The sequence below is a fragment of the Anomaloglossus baeobatrachus genome, chromosome 1 (genome assembly GCF_048569485.1).
Source record: "Anomaloglossus baeobatrachus isolate aAnoBae1 chromosome 1, aAnoBae1.hap1, whole genome shotgun sequence".
Lineage (NCBI taxonomy): Eukaryota > Metazoa > Chordata > Amphibia > Anura > Aromobatidae > Anomaloglossus > Anomaloglossus baeobatrachus.
This window is the reverse complement of record NC_134353.1, coordinates 837,911,845-837,933,706: the sequence shown is the minus strand read 5'-3', so window position 1 is coordinate 837,933,706 and position 21,862 is coordinate 837,911,845. Positions and strand designations below refer to the sequence as shown.

The following is a 21,862-nucleotide window of genomic DNA, read 5'->3' as shown; positions in this document are numbered from 1 at the left end:
CTAGAAGTCCTTGCAGAAGCCCTGCAGTCACAACAGAAGATGAAGACAGAGACACTGAAGAAGAAAGAAAATACAACGAACCCACAGACGAAGAAAGAGATCAAGAAACCAACAGGTGCCGCAGCCCTACAGGCCCAAGCCCTGGTATGGAAGAGTAGAGGAATCTGCATAAAGTAAAGCATACAGCAAGTTAAAGTTTTGAAAAGTTAGAAGTTTTGCAACGTTTACGTTTAAGTATGTGCCCACATAAACTTGTGTGAGAAAACCATAAACCTTAAGGCTATGAACTGGCTATAGCCACAAACTCTCGCAGTGTAAATAGTTACACCAGAGGGCACCACCACCACCAGAGTCAGCCTGTTTAGGGGCTTGGCTCGTCTGCAACCAGGAGGAGCCCGTCCGTATATAGGGCCTTGGCTCACCTGCGACCAGAGAGCATGCCTGTTTATGGGGCCTGGCTCTCCACCACAAAGAGGGTACCTGGTCAGCACCAACTGTGGAGGCCGCCTCTACATCCTGCCAGAAGAGGCTGAAGGCGCGGATCCACCAGGCCAGGTATACCCTGAAACCACCAGCCCATGAAAGTCGCCTCTACATCCTGCCAGAAGTGGCTGAAGGCGCGGCCAACGTGAGAGGGTTTTGGGTGGGTTAACGGACTTGTGGGTGGAGGGTGGTGATGTATGGTACCTGGTGCTTTTAAAATGTTTTACATGTTTTAATGTTTTATGCATTTTTAAAATGTTGTCTTGCAGCCCGAGGACGTGCTGGTGATAACTAAGGGGGAATATGGCGCCCCTGACCTGGTCAGGCACCACTGAGTACTGCACCCATGCTGGGGACAGTACAATACAGGTAATCCAGAAGGCTGACCGGGGTGTGGAACACAGGCGCATAGTGATCAGGTCTCACACATGTACCCATGAGAGGACCCCTGGGGATCCCAGGAGGGGGAAAAGCCTTCACCTTCACTGGAATAGTGGAGGGGGCCAAAAGCCTCCATCTCCTCTCAAGGGGTGTGGTAAGAGAGTCTGGTTGCTAGGTGGCGTAGGCAGGCACAAAAGGGAAAAGAGAAGGAGGAGTAAACAGTCTAGAGTCTGCAGCAGAGTGTGGAGGAGTGAGGAGCAGGAAAGTGAAGCTCAGACAGGAGCAGCAGTGAAGGTCCCAGATGTGAGCCGGTGCAGTGCAGAGTCCAGGGAGCTCGAGTGAGGAGCAGATCCCGTGGGCTGCTGTAGTCTGACAGCGTCCGCGCAGTGGCTACCGACGGGGGAGAACGGTCAACTAGGAGTGCTACCCGAAATCCATCTTCAGCTAGAGAGAGGGCAACGGAGTGGGAAGTAAGGAGACTGCTAGAGAGTACCAGGCCCAAACGGGCGGCAGATCCCGAAGCGGAGATAGATCCAGCTTTCTTTTGCTAAACCTGCCGGTGTGGGGCTCTCAAAGCCCACGCCACAACACCACAAAAGCCGCAGCCACGTAGCCACAGTTAGGGCCCATAGGTCACAGGAGGCAAGCAGCTGGAGTGGCCTGGTCCAGGCGACAAGCAAACGGCAAACGAAGGGGAGAGAGGCTGCAGCATCTTCCCTGGGTGACCCCCATAGGGACTCAAAGTCGGGGTTACCCCAAACCACCAAGGGCTAAGGAAGGCGAGTTAGTAGTCACCCTCACAAGTCAGCCTGAAGGACACCTGGTTCCCACTTGGTTCATCCCAGCTACGCCCGGGTCACTCACCCTGCCATCAACTGTGAGTAAAAACCCTGAAAGACATCCTGCCTGTGTTGAGTCATTCTGCGCCTTGTAGTTCTACACATCTACACAGGGCCCTGGGGCTTGCCTCACTCTCAGGAGGCTACTACAACTGACTGCACCCACCATCAGCCCCAGGCATCCCTTAACCTGCAGTGGCGGTCCCCCACTGACCGCAAATCTGAGAGTGGCGTCACGACAAACTACAAAGAAGGTTTCCTACCTGTGACCAGACAGATCCATCTACGTGGAGTCCCTGAAGGTAATGCACCGACACAGCGTCCCCGGGGCTTCACAGCAACAGTCCACACCGAGAGGATATACAGCCACCGCCACAGGCTAGAGATCCAAGGGCCAGCGCCTGCGGGCAAAACTGGCTCCTATGGCACCTATACGCCGGGGAGCGGACTACCGGTGGGCAACCACAGGAGTTAGAACATTCTAAAAGGTGCAGGGAAAGACAGCCACCATCAGCCGTCCGGGGAGAGCACAACAACAATGCAGCCGGCTGTGGAACCCGTCCATCCGGCCGTTTGGTTTACCAGATACTCTGTCATTGATTGTCTGAGTGAGTACACCAGTGCCGTCCGGCACCGTGCCGCACTGTCCCTGCACCCCAGCCATCCAGCCTCCCCGTTACACCACCGGGCCCCGGGATCACCAACCCCCTACCCACGGAGGGGACAACATCCTCGCTGCTCCCTACCATCTCTCCCAGGATCGCCGTCACCAGCAGTGGTGGTGCCATCATCACCACGTCCCGTGGGTGGCGTCACAAACTCTCTCCACAAACAAACCATCCCTTTTCACTCACGGGCGAGGAGCGCTGCTCGAGTCCCCGGGTCCGGCCCACCGCTCGAGCCACCGAGCAGCAGAAGCCCCGGACTCGAGCGTGGCGAGCGCGTCCCCTCCGCCCGCACACATGCAATGCACCGTGCGAGCAGTATGAGGATTCACATAGAGCGACTGCAGAGTTTTCATTCTAGACTGGACAACCCCTTTAACAACTGAAAAATCTGCTCCATTTAATCCTAATAGACATTTGAAAATCCTGCAATTTATAGTTACTGACCTGTTAAAAGGAATCTGTGAGCAGTTTTTTGCCACGTAATCTGAGAGTAGCAACATGTAGGGGCAGAGATCCTGATTCCATGAATGTGTCACGTACTGAGCTGCTTCGTATAGTTTTGATAAAATCACTAAATTAATCAGCAGTAGATTATCATTACATGACTACTTGGTCTGCTGCAGGTAGTCCAGAATATTTACCAGCTCTGTAAACTGCTAGATCTGTAGCAGAGAAACCGTGGATTTTATCAAAATAACAGCAGACAGCTCAATAAGTGTCACATCACTGGAATCAGGCTCGCTGTCTCTACATTATGCTGCTCTCGGATGGGGGAGCAAAAACCCGGGGACAGATTCCCTTTCAGCAAAATTTGTGATTGCTTTACCTGTAAAGAATGGATTTGAATTGAGCTGCCAGGGCACAAATGCCATCACAATCTATTACGAAGAATATTAGGAAGAGATCATTTTTTTTTTTTATCATCTTAGAGCTATAGAAATAAGTGGCTATGCTTATTCTGACATGTTATGTTGTGATTTTTGTTTTATTCATTTACAGAACAGTCAGAAGTAATCCTTCAAGAAACTAGCCATCTTGCTTCGACTGTGTATCCATGGCCCCTAAAATTAATAATGAGCCAGGCTAAACCTTTTATTTCACGTCTAGTTTAACCTCCATGTTATAAGCAATGTGTGTAAAAAAAAAAAAAAAAAAAGTCTATTATGCAGGCAATGTGCATTAATTAATGCTATTAACGCATATCTTGAGTGATGGTTATGCAGGCTTACTAAGGACACAGGTCACATGTTTGACACCAGAGAGTTGTGCTGCACAGTCTCCATTTTTAAGTGTCTGAGACTTTAAAGGAAATTTGTCAGAAGCTTCCCACCCTACAAGACAAGAAAAAAACTATTTGTGCATGTATCTCTTTCAAAGACAAGTCCCGCAATACCTTTACATGGCCGGTCTGTTCCTTTATTAATTGAATTTTTATGTAAATGAAGCTGAAGGACTATGGTAGATCTGAAGCCTATCACTCCAGCTCTTACCCACCCTGTGCTGCCTTCTCCTGCTTGACTGACAGCCTCAGTGATGTTTGACATCAGACAAATGTAATGCCCCTGAGATTGGCTGCTTCAGGTATTGTATTTTATTGTATTTTTATGCACTTTATCTGTCCATCTTGGGCAGGCAGAGGTTAAAATCTTAGTAAGTTTCATTTCCTGCTTAATACAGCCTCACACACAGGCAGAGGGGACATTACTTAGGTGGGAGCACGTTCAGGAGGGAGTTACAAGAGACAGTTTACTTTCAGTTTACCTCTGAACGCCTTCGGAAAGCAGAGAGAGTGGAAGCACACTTTTTGCAGCTCCTCGTGAGAGCTCTCCCTATCAGGGAGGCAGAGCAGAGAAGCCACCAGGTCTAGACTGATTATACAAACTTTCCTTACCTGGGACCAGGCGAGTGGATGGCTGAGGACCGCTAAGCTGAGAGAGCAGATAGCGCCAGTTAGGAGGCTCCAGGTCCATTAGCTGGCAGAGACTTGAAATGGAAGAGGTGTCTGGCCAGGAAGGAGTTGAGAACCTGGGACTGGTAGTCGTGTGGCATGGAGGAGGAGAAGAGGGTTACAGAGGGGAAGATGTCGTTGCCCCCCCTTGGAAAAAGTGCAGCTTCGAGTGGCAAAGTAGTGGGTCTGAAGAGCTCCAGAAACCAGGAGGGGACCATCACAAGAAGGAGAAAGCCCACAGGCTGCTCTAACAGACTTTGACCTCAGCCCTGCCTCGGAATGACTGGAGTCATTGCAGTAAAAGAACTGGGAGTAAACAAGATCTGAAACACGCAACCCAGTGACTCTGACTCCGTTTGTCGTCACCTTGTGATTCCCAGTTCCCCGTTCTCCCTCCTGGAGCGGTATCATCCCGACTGCACCCCAACATCTCCCCCGGCGAGGTACCCTGCAGTGGCGGCCTTATACCTGACCACACACCACAGGTGGCGTAGTTGACATCATCCGTTCCACTCCTGGAGGAGGAATGGTCGGAGGAAGGGTCCGCAGCGGAGGAGGCCGGGACACCAGTCACCACCGTAACCGGTGACTACCTCTCCAGGAACAATGTTTGCTAGCCTCCCTTTACTGTGCACCATGGGGCCACGGAACCGGGTTAGGCCACGACTTCTACAAACCATTGGCCCGGCAACGGGTATACAAGGTACGGACTGAAGCTTCTATCTTGAGATCTGTGCGGGTGTCACACAAATAATTCAGTCAGGCAAGCAGGAGGAGGCAGTGTTTGGAGCAGAATAGCACTGGAGTGACAGAGGCTTCACATCTTCGCTAGCATATCAATTCAAATATTGATTTCTCATTAACGGAGGAACAGACTGGCCAAATAAAGGTGTTGCTGGACTTTTGTTTGCAAGAGCTACATGCACATATAAATGGTGTGAAATCCTACTGACAGATTGCCTATCGTGAAGCCGGTACGGTCCCACCTAGTCAGTTGGTAAACAGTGAGTGTCAGTGTGTAGCTGAGCTACATACAGTAGGGCACCTGTTTAGAGTGTTTATTTAGAGCTGTAAGAGGTCCATAGGTTGGATTTTGGTCTGATAAGCTAACCACATGCCCTAAAATCTAATAGAGTGCAGATGGGTAACTGTCTGCACCCTGAGACCTGCCGGACTACAGCATAAATAACTGGAAAAAGCACCCAGTAAGAAGAAAATAGTTATGGAGCACTTGTACTGACAGTTATGGGCGGGCCACAAACCATCTAGGGAAGGGGCCCCTGAGTGTTGGCTGAGAGGCGTCCTTCTAGGGGTGTACTGACTTTTGGACCCTCCTTTGGCTTGATAGGAGGCTTATGTGAGAGCCCGCCTCCTTCCATGTTAAACATGTAATGCCATAATGCATCACCTATAAATTCCCTTATAGTTCAGAATGGGATTCCCCATCGGCTTATAGGGCAATCCCCTAGGCAGAGGGGCCTCTTTTCTGGTGTGGGCTGTCTAAGCTTCTCACCCTCTCTCCCCTTTTCTGTGTGTTACTCCTATTTGTGTATTGATTTGGTTTTTCATGTTTTAGTGTTGATGTTCAGGTCACAGCTGGCGGTTAAAGTTATAAAAATTAATGAGGAAACATGAGACCGAGGATGCACGTGTCCACCGTGAGCCGGAGGGGCACACCATTTCGAAGTTCAATGGTTGAGATTGATGTTTGATCATTAAGAAAAAGTTAAAGTGGAAATGATAAAGACGTTAATAAAGCTGTGGCCGACCCCATCCACAAAAGAAAGCAGGTAGTGGGTGTCTTATTTCGCGGCGGTGGGATCAAGGGAGGTATTTTCAAGGTATGGAGAGGTTTAGGCATGGCAGGAGTCCTCTTAATGGGGTGAAGACAGATAAATGCTCTGTCCAAATGTGTGATCTTGGGCAAATACAGAGAAATATACCCTACAGTGATATACAGTTATTGACTACATTAACCAGTGTGACCTGAATAAGCAAAGAGACTGTGGCCTGTAACATTAGTAAGTTGTGGCTGTGGTTTTAAATAATTAAATAGTGAAACCACCGTGGCCAGTATTGTCGAACCCTGATGAGTCCCGCTGTGACCCTTCGTCAATATCACTGTTTACTGTTCCTAGTGAGAGAAACTCTGGACTGTTCTGAGTGTGATTAATGGCGATGCTGTGTTATCTGGACTGAATTATAAGTTGTTGGGTTGTCTGGTGCCGGTGGTAACTGTCTGTAGATTGCTCCTGCTGTTTACTGTAACCAACAAGCTCAGTGGAATGGTAGTGTGGTATAACCAACAAGATCTGTGCCAATAGTCAATGTGTGACCATTATGTCAATGCCCACTTTGAGATATTACTGTATAGCTGTTAACTTTGATCTGTCTCAAGTCATATTAAAATAGTTTCTATGGCCCATTCTCAAAATGTGAAGCTTACATAACCATATCCTCCATATACTGTAGACCCCTATAGGAGACACTTTGGATAAAAGACCTAATAATCTTAAGAGACAATAAGTATGTTCAGATACATGTTATTCTATGATTGTAACGTGTAGAGTATTTCCTCTGCGCTATGAACCACCTCCCGACCCTTCTAGGTTAAGTTACACAACATGACTGTTGATCTATGACTTACACGCTCTGAATCCACAATGGAAGGGTCAGTAAAGCAGTGACAGCACGACAGCAAATAATTCTCCAATGTCAAGAAAAATGACATATCTTCAATATAGTTTTGCCACCACTGTGCTTTGAATTCTGTATTATTGAGACTTTTGATGTCATGTTGCTAAATTTATTGCTGGGACCTGTCATTGATGTAATATTTGCCACAAATAAGTGGAATTGCAGACAGAATATCACTTCACATTACTATTACTCGGTATGTAAAGATTCTTCTAATAGTTGTATTGGGGGGATATAAGTGGCTAATGAATGCTGCTAGTAGTTTACAAAGTACAAAATATCAACAGATATTTGCTTTAAAGAGGCTGTCCAGGCCTTGGGCGCCAATCTGCAGTCTCTATGTGACTGTAGATTTGTGAATCCTATCAACTTGCACTGTGTGTAATGTCACAAATCTCCAGTGCCTATGCCCTGAAAGGGGCGCATGACATACTGTACATACATGTTCTAATTAGACTTCTACGTCTTCGCCCAATACAAGTTAACTGAGCAAGGCCGGTTATGTCTAGTTTGAATGTTGCCAAAAGTAGGCAAATCACATATTTACAGTCACATGACCACCTGCTCCCAGCACCAGCACTAGAGAATCTTGACAATGGGTACACTGCGCATTGTGAGGATTCACAAGTTTGGACACATGTTAAGTGACTACAGACTTGGGCCTGAAGGCTGAACACCCTCTTCAATTCAGTTACAGTATTAACTTTCATCAGAGGAGTAACTCGAGGCTTCTGAAGAATAACATAAAAACTGTAACACATCTAAACCCCAACCTATCAAGTGTAGTATTTAATACAGGTGTTTTTTGTGGTTCAAGACCTTTTGCTAATCCAAAATGTCTAACAAGGCCCCTACTAACACTGGTCTTTGATAATATTGATCTTCTCATATGGGCCAAAGGCATCTCTAGGCCTTCATAGGCTCTAGGACACCGATTCAAATGCAAACTCAGTGACCACTATAATTACACCCCTGGCCTCACCCCCTTTAGCTCCTCATTGCTTTTATGTGTTTCCTTAGAAACCAACAATGTTATTTTCATATTTTCACCAATAATAAAGACTTTCTTCCAGATATTTGCAGCATTTAACCCATACTTTTTAGTTGATCATCTTTTCTACAGATGTAGCACTAGCTAAAGCGGGCTTTACACGCTACGATTTCGCTACAGCGATCTCGTTGGGGTCACGGATTTTGTGACGAACATCCGGCCGCTGTAGCGATGTCGTAGCGTGTGACTCCTAGGAGCGATTTTGGATCGTTGCAAAAAACGTCCAAAATCGCTCCTCGTTGACTTGGGGGTCCACTCCCAATTATCGCTGCTGTTGCAGGGGCGAAGTTGATCCTCGTCGCTGCGGCAGCACACATCGTTACGCGTGACGCCGCAGGAACGAGGATCATCTCCTTACCTGCCTCCGGCCACAATGCGGAAGGAGGGAGATGGGCGGGATGTTACGTCCCGCTCATCTCCGCCCCTCCGCTTAAATTGGGAGGCCGCTTAGTGACGTCACTGTGCCGCCAAACGGACCGCCCCCTTAGAAAGGAGGCGGTTCGCCGGTCACAGCGACGTCGAAGGACAGGTAAGTATGTGTGGTGGGGGTGCGCGATTTTGTGCGCGACAGGCAGTGATATGCCCGTCGCGCACAAACGATGGGGGCGGGTGTCATGCTAGCGATATCGGGCCGGATATCGCAGCATGTAAAGCCACCCTAAATTGATAATTACCTCCTTCTTTAACGACTGCATAGTGCTCTGCTGATGGAAAGTGAATGGACTCTACACAAATATCGTAGAGCACCATGGAGTATTACACTATTTAAAGGGGTTGTGAATGATTTTTACATTGATGGCCTATACTCAGGATAAGTCATCGATATCTATTGGTCGGGCTGCGGCACCCAACACCTAAATCGATCAGCTATTTCTGGTGCTAGCAGTGGCTAAATATGTTCACTTGCAGAGTAGAATAGCAAATCTGCATAAACTGTATAATGGCCAAAGCTGGGTATTGCACATACACCGCTTCCTAATTAAAATAGGGAATGGATGTGCAATATGCTGCTACGGCCACTATAAGCTTATCATAGTTGTGCTCTGCATCTATGCAAAGGAGCACACCCGTCCTCCCTGGCACCAGGGAGACCTGACTGGTGGGGAATGCTCGGAGTTGCACCTCCAATCGATTAGATATTGATGACCTATCTTAAGGAAAGGCCATCAATGTAAATGTCCTCCTGGAAAACTTTTTTAACATAGCACACTGCCTGCTACATCTATACTATACTGGCTTAGTGGGCAAGTTTTTACACATTGTAGCAAGGAAACTCACAGAACTCTATGTAAGTGGTGCATTGATTTCCATATCCTACTGTATAATAGTAATTTCTAATCTCTGGCTCTCCAGATTGTAAGGAATTACAAGCCCCATCATGCTGGGAGCAGTACTTTTAAGCTACGATCTTACGATTCGGCCACGCTGTGTTCTGGATAGAGAGTATCTTCTCCTGCAAAGATGCAAGTGTTTTCTGCAGGAGAACACAGCAGTCCATGCCCATGACGTGGACTCTGGGTCCTGTGTTTTCCCCGCTGAGAACACTTGCATGTCCACACGGATAAACTGACATGCAGCGGCTTGGGAAGTTGCGCAACATGTCAATTTATGATGTGGAAAAAAGAAAAATGGTGGGCAGGGGACTTATAAAAATTCCAACCATTGTGCTTGTGTGACGCCCTGGCAAAACCAGGGTGTCACAGAGCCTGGAAAAATCCAGCAAAGTGCAGGCCATTCTCCTCCTTGGCAACCTGATCCCACACCAGTGCAGCAGGACAGACACCCCCCTCCCCAGGGTAAGAGCTAAACTGAGCAGGAGGGGAGGGGCGAGAGCAGAGTGTGTGGGGAGAGGGAGAGGAGAGGAGTCCGGAGTTGTAGCTCCTGGGCTACTACAGAAGCGTGCTCCAAAAGGGCCGGGACAGGCTGTTAGCGAGGAAGGGACTTGAGGTGACCGGGGCAGGGTAGTGGCCCGCCGGTATCAAAAGAGATCCCGGATCACTGCAGGGGAGTGGACTCCGCGTTCTCGGCCGAGGAGGAAAGAAAGAGAGTGGAGAAAGAGGCACCTGACTGCAGGGAAAGAACAGGGGTCTGCTGCACAGTGTGTGGGACTTAAACACCCTCCGTACCGAAGGCTGTGGACTCCGGCAGTTTCTAGTTTACCAGAGACTCTGTGAATTTGTGCCTGAGTGAGTACAACAGTGCCATCCGGCACCGCGCCGCACTGCCCCTGCAACCCTGCACCCCGGCCTTCCTGCCTCCCCGTATCATCATCCGGGCCCCAGGATCACCAACCCCTACCCACGGAGGGGGAACTAACATCCTAGCTGCTCCCTACCATCGCTCCCGGGATCCCCATCACCAGCAGCGGTGGTGCCCACTATCACCACGACCCGTGGGTGGCGTCACGGCCTATCTCCCCAAAACAAACCACCCCCTTTTCACTCGTGGGCGAGGAGCGCTGCTCGAGTCCCCCGGGTCCGGCCCACCGCTCGAGCCACCGAGCAGCAGCAGCGGACCCGAGCGTAGCGAGTGCGGCCCACTCCGCCTGCGACACTTGCACTGTACAAGTTTGGACAGACCGAAAACAGCGGGAGAACAGCGGATTCCAGATCACTAGTCCACCCTCACTAAGCTTGCCTACTTTCCGCATTGGGCCTCTCCGTTAACTATCTGTATTACATAAATAAGTACGCCCATATACTACAATCAAGTGGAAACGTTACATTCTGTTCTGTGTATTCAACCTTCTACTAAAGTTACGTTTGTTATTCACGTATTATAAACTAGGGCTATTTTAGTGTGTGTGACTCACGTAAGTCACGCTTTACAGAAATGACTAAAGCATCAGGAATGTTACTGTTGGTATTTCTGAATTTTACAATTTTACATGGACCCAGCCTCTATTTAAACATTAGCTTATAAAAACGGCTGAAATAAGATGGAGTTCACTTAAATCCTTCACAGATGTGGTTTGTTTGAAGGCCAAAGAGACAGCTTCATGACAGTAACCACTAGGTGGCACACAGTACCCATATTTATTCCAGCCGACCCGCACAAACCGACCATTCATATGGTAAATAAAGAGCTGCATTATTAATTTATGCCATTGCATCCACTCCGCACCTAATATTTGTTTAGCCAGCTGTTTCCTCCAATCCTCCTTTAACGCCACTGATTGAAGCCCTAAGTACATTTAGCCTTTTTTCATCCCAAAGAACATTTTGTTGCCTACAAATTACAAGCTACCTTTTCAAATGAGGCCGTATGTTACAGTAACGAACTGTGGAGCCAGCATGTCTAATAATTTCTGTGGGATAACAGAAGTTCACTGTAATCTATACATGGCTTTTCATTTTAAACAGCGCATATGTGTAAGTAACCCTGACCCAATGCCATCAAAGAAGCACTTCCAGGCTAACAGCAATCATTTACCCATATTATATAGGGCACATATATCATCACCTTTAATCAACTGTATACACTTACTATTAGCTGTGTGTCTTTTATCAATCTCCCCTAAAGGAAACACATGTCAAACAATGGAGCTGTATGGACGCCTTATGTGATTGAGAGTGTAATGAAGGACGATCTACTGCAAATGAAAAGGATCTATCACGAATATGAATACCGGTAATGGGCTCAGCTCGCTATTTGCTATGCCCAGATATACGAGCCATGCATACAAGTTGTTTGCTGGTCATCACCAGTCGTTCATGGAGCAGAATGTGAGTTATCACTCTATAAATATATATTACATATAAAGATTAATTTGGTAAAGAAGTTCAGTATATACACATGACAGTATACCGTATGTTGCATTCATTAGCATTCACGGCTCGGAAAAAGTAACTATAGAGGTCCTATATGGCAATATAGTATTATGGCAGTATGATCCCTTTATAGATGGTAAATCCCCAGGACATGAGCGGTTATTGCATTGGAGCCGGATCCATACCTGGAGTTAATAGATGGAGTTTATCACTTCAATACTCAATAATAAGAGCTAGTCTCATCTGGACGATTCCTTCAACCAAACTTTCAGCTTCTATTTAGAGTCCAGAAAATAATAATATTAAAGTGATATTATTGGATTTTCCACCTTACAGTGAGAATAGTCTTATATCAGGATAGTAAGACAGAAGTAAAAGGCCCTGCCGCCTCCGATATTAGACCTAGTCCATTGATGAATTGGCAGAGCAAACACAATAAATGTATCTTTGCTGCTTCCCAGAAGAGGCAATTTACAAATACAATTTATTTAATTGAAATTCAGTTTCATAAAGCCGAACCATTATGTATACAGGTAGTGAGTGTGTGTATGTGTAATAGATATATATATAATCTATCTATCTATCTCTATCTATATCTGTATGAGGTAGTCATCATGATCGGATCCATCTTACCCTATTGACAGTAAATGATTTCATGACGGAAATCTTTAGCAATATGTAATGTGACCAACTGACAGTACGGAACTTTACAAATTACACCGCAGATCTAAAATTTCATGCAGTGTCATGGTGTCATTGCGGACAGCAAGTCCCAAAGAGGCTGCACCTCACATCACCACTGGGTGGCAGCATTCAGCGCACAGCACAGACATCTCTCCTGATAGAGTATCAAATACTGCAGAGTGATTTTTTTTTTTTTATATATATAGATGGTAACAGACTGAGAGACCGGGCTAGGTAGCCTGACTGAGAGACCGGGCTAGGTAGCCTGACTGAGAGACCGGGCTAGGTAGCCTGACTGAGAGACCGGGCTAGGTAGCCTGACTGAGAGACCGGGCTAGGTAGCCTGACTGAGAGACCGGGCTAGGTAGCCTGACTGAGAGACCGGGCTAGGTAGCCTGACTGAGACACCGGGCTAGGTAGCCTGACTGAGAGACCGGGCTAGGTAGCCTGACTGAGACACCGGGCTAGGTAGCCTGACTGAGACACCGGGCTAGGTAGCCTGACTGAGACACCGGGCTAGGTAGCCTGACTGAGACACCGGGCTAGGTAGCCTGACTGAGACACCGGGCTAGGTAGCCTGACTGAGACACCGGGCTAGGTAGCCTGACTGAGACACCGGGCTAGGTAGCCTGACTGAGACACCGGGCTAGGTAGCCTGACTGAGACACCGGGCTAGGTAGCCTGACTGAGACACCGGGCTAGGTAGCCTGACTGAGACACCGGGCTAGGTAGCCTGACTGAGACACCGGGCTAGGTAGCCTGACTGAGACACCGGGCTAGGTAGCCTGACTGAGACACCGGGCTAGGGAGCCTGACTGAGACACCGGGCTAGGGAGCCTGACTGAGACACCGGGCTAGGGAGCCTGACTGAGACACCGGGCTAGGGAGCCTGACTGAGACACCGGGCTAGGTAGCCTGACTGAGAGACCGGGCTAGATAGCCTGACTGAGGGACCGGGCTAAGTAGCCTGACTGAGAGACCGGGATAGATATTCAGATTAACTGCATGGATATATAATAGTTTGATATAGATGAATAGTTATGAAATTATAGCATATATAAATTATTATAGATTGATTGATATAGATAGATGACAGAAAATAGATAATATAAAAATTATGAAGGCATGACTCCATAGATTGGTCCATAAAGTGGTCAGGCGACATTTCTGTTCCTGGCAACCTATTTCAAGCTGAGGTAGATAGAGATAGATATAGCAGATTGACACACACACAGACCGATCGATAGCTACTGTAGATAGATAGACAGATAAAATCTATAAAATAGAGAACAAGCAGCACAGTCTCAGAATGAACATTGGTGCCCACCACTAGTTGGACCCCAAGCAACTTATGAGGTAAAAACCAAAAATGTATGTAGCACTCCAGACGGCTCAAACAAGAAAAAACTGATTTCTTTTCCGTGGGGCATCGAGACAATGTTTCGGCTCATAAGTGTCTGAGCCTTCATCAAACTTGTCCACCTGATAGGTGATAAATGTGCATTTTAACACTAGAACTACTGGACTCGTGACACCTATATAGAAATACATGGTGCAAAGTAGTCAAAATGACTACCTCAGTAGTTCTAGTGTTAAGTGTATTGACTATAAGGGTATGTGCGCACGTTGCTTTTTACCTGCTTTTTACCTGCATTTTTGGTGCTTTTTCTTCTGCGCTGTTTAATGCCAAAATGGATGTGTTCTTCTATTCAAGCAAAGTCTATGGGAATTTGGGTTTCTTGTTCACACTATGTTGTTCAAAATGCTGCCTTTTTGAGGCAGAACTTTGGTCAAAAACTCAGCTTTTCAAAGAAGCAACATGTCAATTGTTTTTGCCATTTGGGTTTTGCACTGCAAAGTTGAGTTTTTGACCAAAGTTCTGCCACAAAAAGGCAGCATTTTGAACAACATAGTGTGAACAAGAAACCCAAATTCCCATAGACTTTGCTTGAATAGAAGAACACATCCATTTTGGCATTAAACAGCGCAGAAGAAAAAGCAGCAAAAAAGCAGGTAAAAAGCAGGTAAAAAGCAACGTGCGCACATACCCTAACACGCTTTATATTTAGTCCATCATGGTTTCTATTATCTGGAAATTTGATTTTACTGAGAAAATTAATATAGAAATTTGATATAAATTTGGATGGATATTCTCATCTGATTCATTTGTGTTCCCCTTTCCTGAGCCGGGATCACACTGGAATGACTGTGTGACATCAGAAGGGAAGACGTGGAAACTTTCCACAGAACATTCCCTTATAGATGGGTCTCCCCTGTAAAATTCTAGTGACAGAAATGCCACAGATCTGCGTCGTCCCCCATTGCCCCAATATATCAGGTCCAGGCCCAGCAGCAGTCGTGTGACTGAGGACATACAATGCTCGGGGTTGTACGCTGCCTCATACATATTTTATTCTATCACTTAACATTGCGATTCACATTTCTCTGATATCGAGGGATAGCAAAATGTATCTGGTGCTGGCATTTTTTTTCCAAACTACCCTATTCTATTAAATATACTAAGCCTGGAGGTAGAAAGGTTATAAAGTGATGTCGTACGAGATGAGAAATCCACTGAGAGAGCCACAACTTCATCTAATGAATTTCTCTGCGCAGGGTACAAGCAGCAAAGTATGAGACCCCAGTGCCACCAGCGCAGCTCCCAGTGGGCCTGGAGAGAAGTCCAAAACTCAGGAGCAGAAACCAGTATAATGATATACGTGCTCCGAAAATCAGAGAATCAATTTCCCCATCCTCGGCAATAGGCAAATATTCTCCAAACATACAAACAGTAAAGTAGTGCAAATAGCATATTCAGATGTAGCAGAGCCGAGTATGTCAGAAGTAGCCGATGTCATATAATATTGGGCCAGGTGAGGTTTTACATAGGAATGGAGTCAAATAATCGATTTCCCCAACCTTAGCAATAGGAAAAGATTCTCCAAACATAGAAACAGTAAAGTAGTGCAAAAAGCATATACAGATGTAGTAGAGCTGAGTATGTCAGAAGTAGTAGCTGTCATATAATATTGGACCAGGTGAGGTTTTACATAGGCATGGAGTGTGAAAATAGATTTCCTAATCCTTAGCAATAGGCAAAAATTATCCAAACATACAAACTGTAAAGTAGTGCAAAAAGCATATACAGATGTAGTAGAGCTGAGTATGTCAGAAGTAGCAGATATCATGTAATATTGGACCAGGTGAGGTATTACATAGGAATGGAGTCAAATAATCGATTCCCCCAACCTTAGCAATAGGCAAATATTCCCCAAACATACAAAGAATAAATTAGAACAAAAAGCATATACAGATGCAGTGGAGCTGAGTATGACAGAAGTAGCAGATGTCATGTAATATTGGGCCAGGTGAGGTTTACATAGGAATGGGGTAACTCTACCCCATTATAAGGAGTTTCACAGTCTACAAGCAATGCATAGAAAATTACATGTAATAGATATAAGCTGAATTTGCTGTTGAACACAGGTGAGGCCATATCTGTTTTTACATAGGACTGCGCTTATACAGGCAGAATACCACTATAGGATGCCATTATCGCCATATGATCCTTCTAACCCTTTACTAACCTGTAACTATCTTCCCCATTATTGATGAGTAGATCACTATTTTTCCATCCCACTAGAGAAAGTAAATGCAGCAGAGCTAATAATGTGCACACTGGGATATCACATATGTTACCTATACTTATGCATTCAGCTCTGCTACATGTGGAGCCAGCATACTGCTTCTGACCTTCACCTGTGCTGCAGGTATTAATGGCCAGGATCCATGACCAGAGACATTCAATACTAATCCGCACAGCCACCTGACAGCTCAGGCAGTGTCCCCTGCTACCCACAGGAGAGCTGATCCTGGCACTAGAAACCCTTTTGTACTTTTTAAGAAATAAGGAAAAAAGTTTGTAAAAGTTTCCCAATTCTCTGGAGTTGTCTTCTGCCCATCCATTAATGAGGTGCTCACCTTGTAAACTTTGCTTGAGTCCTGACTGTTGCTTTGTGGCTCTGTGGATGGCAGAGGTCCTGATCCTGGGCACCAGAGCCAGCTTCTCATCCAGCAGAAAGGGAAAGCAATACGTCATAAGAAAGTACGCCTCCAAGATGGGTTAATTACAGCCCAGCATTAACCGTGTGCTGCTCTCCAGCCTTAGTGGATGGTGCTGAAGACAGCAGCACAACACTGTGTCTTCTGTGTGCAGCTCACCCACCTACTCCACCACCTCCAGCCCAACCTTACACAGCTTCTGTGTGATCCCACTCATGGGACCTCATATGGGACCTGTCAGATCACCCATACAGCTAAGGAGAGCCCAGGAGGTATCAAAGTCCTACTAACAAGTTCTTATTGTAGGCTTGGTTCTTATTAGCAGAAGTCCCTGTATACAGTAGAGTATATATAGTGTGTGCAGGGGTTAGGGTGACACAGGCGTGGGTGGGGTTGGGAATACATATACACCACTTGCCAAAATTAGAAGCAGATGGAAAAGTGAAGGGGACTGAGGAGCATGATGAAGAGCAAGGCAAGGGCATGCAGAAGGAGCAGCCTCACCAGCTCAAGCCTCAGAACAGGCTGGCATTATCCAGCCACAGAGCATATTGGGACCATTGATGCCTGCTCTCAGGAAAAGCGTGTTCTTGGATAGGAAATAGCTTCATATTTCAATAACAGAGCGACTTTTGATGAAGTGGAGTCTGTCCACCTCACCGTCAGCCAGAAAGAGGCGGAAAGTGAGGAGAAATGAATGGGAGCAGGTTTAAAAAAGAAAATAGGAAAGGGCGGGCGGCGGTTGGAAAAATATGCCCTGAAGTATACTGAACTAGTGTGAGGAATTAGCAATGGGGTTATATACGTTTTATTACTAGGGTTGGGAATGTCTCAGATTCTGATGGATTAAGAGGCGACGCTCTACCAGGTCAATGAGAAATGCTTTCTAATGCAAACACAGCCATTTCTAATATTGGACTCAGTCCCATTAGCCTGGGTCAGTCACCAGCCTGGAAATCTGGAAAACCTCATTCACTTGTACTGGAGACTGAACCTGGCCTGGGAGCATTGTGATATCACATATACTGTATACACATACACTCCCCCACGGGGCCTCCCTCAGCCAATAAACAGGCAGCGCCGGTCATCGACACGCCAGGGGTGTACCACGATGGGATTGGACAGGGCGGTGCCTCAGCGACGCCCGTCATTCACTGCGGGGGAAGGGAGGGTTTGCGTTACTACAAATATTCATTGTATAATACTGCACATACCAGCTCTATGCGGGCAGTATTATATATATAATATTGTGTGTGTGTGTGTGTATGTGTGTGTGTGTATATATAATATATATATATATAATATATATATTATATATTATATACACACGCACACACATATATAAATATATATATAATATATGTGTGTGTGTGTGTGTGTATACATATATGTGTGTGTGTATATGTATAATATAGATATATATTTGTTGTGTATGCATGTGTATGTATGTGTATATATATATATATATATATATATATATATATATATATATATATATATATATATATGATATGTTTAACTTTTTTGCTAGAAAATAACCTCCTTGCATATTTTAACATGTTTCAATATTATATTATATTACATTATATCCTATAATATTGCTATCTGCTGACATCACTACTTGTTATTGCATGCTGATTTGCAAAGGAGTAAAGTGAGATTTAGCCTTAAGGCCGCTTTACACAAAACGACATCGCTAACGCGTTAGCGATGTCATTGGGGTCACGGAATTCGTGACGCACATCCGGCCTCATTAGCGACGTCGTGAAACGCATGAACAACCGTTACCGAGCAATTTTATTTAACTTATCGTTGACATGCTGTCCATTTCTCAAATATCGTTGCTGTAGCAGGACGCAGGTTGTTCGTCGTTCCTGCGGCAGCACACATTGCTATGTGTGACACCGCAGGAACGAGGAACAACCTCGTACCTGCGGCCGGCCGCAATGAGGAAGGAAGGAGGTGGGCGGAATGTTTGCCCCGCTCATCTCCGCCCCTCCACTTCTATTGGGCGGCCACTTAGTGACGTCGCTGTGACGCCGAATGATCCGGCCCCTTAGAAAGGAGGTGGTTCGCCGGCAACAGCGACGTCGCTAGGCAGGTAAGTCCATGTGACGGGTGTTAGCAATGTTGTGCGCCACGGGCAGCGATTTGCCTGTGACGCACAACGGAGGGGGGTGGGTACGCTCGCTAGCGATAGCGATATTGCTGCGTGTAAAGCGGCCCTTACTGTAGGAGTGATTCAAATTGCCTGTCCTCCTGTGAAATTCATACTCCCTTTTCTCACTATCTGGTTTCATACATGGAAGATTGTTGCCATCAGCCTCAATGTAAATTTTTGAGGAAGCGGAAAAATTTGCATTTATCAGGAAAATGGATATATAATTTTTTTTTTTTTTTTTAATCGAAGGACTCTGGGAGTCCTGTTAATAAAATATATTTTATATATATATATATATATATATATATATATATATATATATATATATATATATATATATATATATATATATATATATATATATATATATATAAAATTAGGAAGCTGCTACTTAAAGGAAAACTGTCAGGTGCAATATACACCCATAACCACGAGCAGTTCTGGGTGTATATTGCTAATCCCTGCCTAACCATCCCTGTATACACTAGCATGGATAAAGAGATCTTTAGCAAAAGAGATCTATAGAAAAAGTATTTCTAAAGATCCTTTGATATGCTAATGAGCACAGGCACTAGTCCCAAGGGTGTTACTTCCCCCAACTAGTCCTCCCTCTTAGCATGTTAGCTAACATGCTATTCAATGCCCAGTGTCATTTGCAGTGATGCGTGTACCTGTGTCCGTTGTCACCGACGCTGGGTTTAGGTTCGCTAGGTTTAGGTTCAGTGCACATGATCACTAGACCTCTCTGAAGCCGGGACATGTACACACAGCTTCATAGTGCGCATGACCGGATATGCGGTGACTTCTGATCATGCGCACTGACCCTAAACCCAGCGTCTGAGACAGTGGCAATGGATAGGTACGTGTGTCTATGCTGATGACGCAGGGCAATGGTCATTGAATAGCATGTTGGCACGCCCCTGTGGGCGTGCTAACATGCTAAGAGGGCAGACTAGTTGGGGGAAATGTCCTTGCGATTAATCTGTGCACTAATTAGCATATCATAAAGGATCTTTAGAAATACTTTTTCTAATGATCTCTTTATCTATGCTACTGTATACAGGGACGGCTAGGCAAGGATTAGCTATATGCACCCAGAAGTGCTTGCAGTTCTGGGTAGATATTATACCCGATGGGTTCACTTTAAGCAATGGTCACTTGCTTTCAGGGAAGTACATTAAAGGGAACCTGTCAACAGATATTTTTCCTCTATAAACTGCAGCCACCACCAGTAATCTCTCATATAAAGCATTCTAGAATACTGTACATCACAGGCCAGGCTGTTTTATAGAATGCAAAAAACAACTTTTATTATACTCCCCTTCGGGGCGGTCGGGTGGTCTTGAGTCCAGCACCTCCTCTCTTCTTGAGATCGTTGTCCTCCTCCTTGTTTCATGTGGATGACGCATCCTACGTCATTCACACAGAGATCTCCATTGTGCTCCTACACACGAGCACTTCTCTCTGGCCTGCTGAGGGCAGATCAAAGTATTGTAGAGCGCATGCACGGGCGGTCTTTGACCTTCCACACGCATGCACACTACAATACCCTCAGGAGGCCAGAGAGAAGTGCACGTGCGCAGGAGCATAATGGAGGTCTCTGTGTGGATGACATAGGACATATTATCTACACAAAGCAAGAAGGAGGATGGCAATCGCAAGAAGAGAGGTGTCAGACCAAGACCAGCGACGGCCATCAGATTGGACAACCCTGCAGGAGAGAATAATAAAAGGTGTTCCTTTCTCGCCTTTTCATTGGGGGACACACAGTGGGTTATATGTTGTCTCCAGGGGAGGCTTGACACTAGGTTTAAAAAAAGAGTTAGCTCCTCCTCCCACAGCATATAACCCCAGCTAGGCGGGAACTAGCTCAGTTCTTTTTAGTGTCAGCAGGAAGGCTGACACGTCTGGCCTGAGCCCCAGGCCAGCTCATGTTTTTTGTTTGTTTATTTCTTTTTCTTTGTAATTTTATTCTATTTTTGACTATGGGGCAATACCAGGGTGTGCTCACCCTCACCCTGTGCTCACCCTCGTTCCCTCTGCTTACGGGCAGAGGAAACCTGGCGTGCAAAAGCCACCAGTCTTTCCTCGTGCCCAAGTGGTCGGGTCTGCGTACCCCTCCAGGCTCCCTGGAAGCACCTCACAAAAGGTAGCTCCAGAGGGCTAAGCAGAGCCGAGCACCTGCTAGCCTTGAGCCGAAGATGCGTCCCCAAGATCTCCGCATCCCAGGACGCGTCTTCAGATGGAGCAAAAGCAGGTAGGGAGACAACGTGTATCCGTCCCCTGCATCCAACCGCCGCCTGAGGAGGCGCCGGTGGGGTGATGCAGGCCGTGTTCCCGGGGAAGCATCATAAATTTAGCTCCCGGTTTTGGCCTGCAGTCTTAGCAACGCCCCCTCCACTGCTCCAGAAGCCGCTCCCTCTAGTGGGCCATCTCTCCCCTCCATGCTGCCAGAGAACACTGGACGGCATTACATGTGGGGAGCAGACATGGGTGAGATCGCCTCCTTGGCTCTGCAACTCTGCAACACTATATACCGCTCTGTTCAGCGGTATATCGCTGTCTTTCTAGCGGTGTGTGCCTGCTGGCTGGCGGTGTATATCAGCTTTTAGCGGTATATACTGACTGTGTCTGCAGGTATATACCGACTGTTTGGCAGTGTATGCCACTTTACTATTAGTATATACCAGCTCTGTATAGCAGTCCCTTTCTAATACTGCTAGTAGCTCCTCACCCACAGTAGTGTAATACTGCTAGAGGCTCACAGTACTAATTGTACGTTTGTTGCTGACATGCGTAAAAACCGCAAGGGTGATAAAGCTTCCCAGGCATCCTCTATGGACCTGTACTATGCTTGTACCACCTGTGGAAGCTCGTTTCCCAATGGGCGAAGCTATCCACTCTGCCGGGGCTGCGATGCCCCCACTACAGTGTCACAACAGGCGTTGCCGGACCAGGGGGTCGTGCAATCTGTGGGTTCAGCCCCGGCCACCATTCAGGCAGCACCCCCGTCTGATGAAGCTATCCCTGCATGGGCTCTTCTGATGTCTAAAAGGTTAGATGACTTGGCCGCTCAGATATCCCAGCCTTCCACAGGCTCCTGCAGCCTCCCCCCGGC

General features: G+C 46.5%; 1 protein-coding gene across 1 annotated transcript in view; it reads right to left on the bottom strand.

Moving 5' to 3' along the window:
- The window catches only part of HAPLN1 (hyaluronan and proteoglycan link protein 1), a 180,385-nt gene extending 163,814 nt beyond the window's left edge, over positions 1–16,571 (bottom strand). The window contains exon 1 of the mRNA XM_075325133.1: positions 16,503–16,571. The gene's annotated coding sequence lies outside the window, so the exon portion shown is untranslated. The remainder of the gene's footprint in view (positions 1–16,502) is intronic.
- Between the last annotated feature and the right edge of the window lie 5,291 nt (positions 16,572–21,862).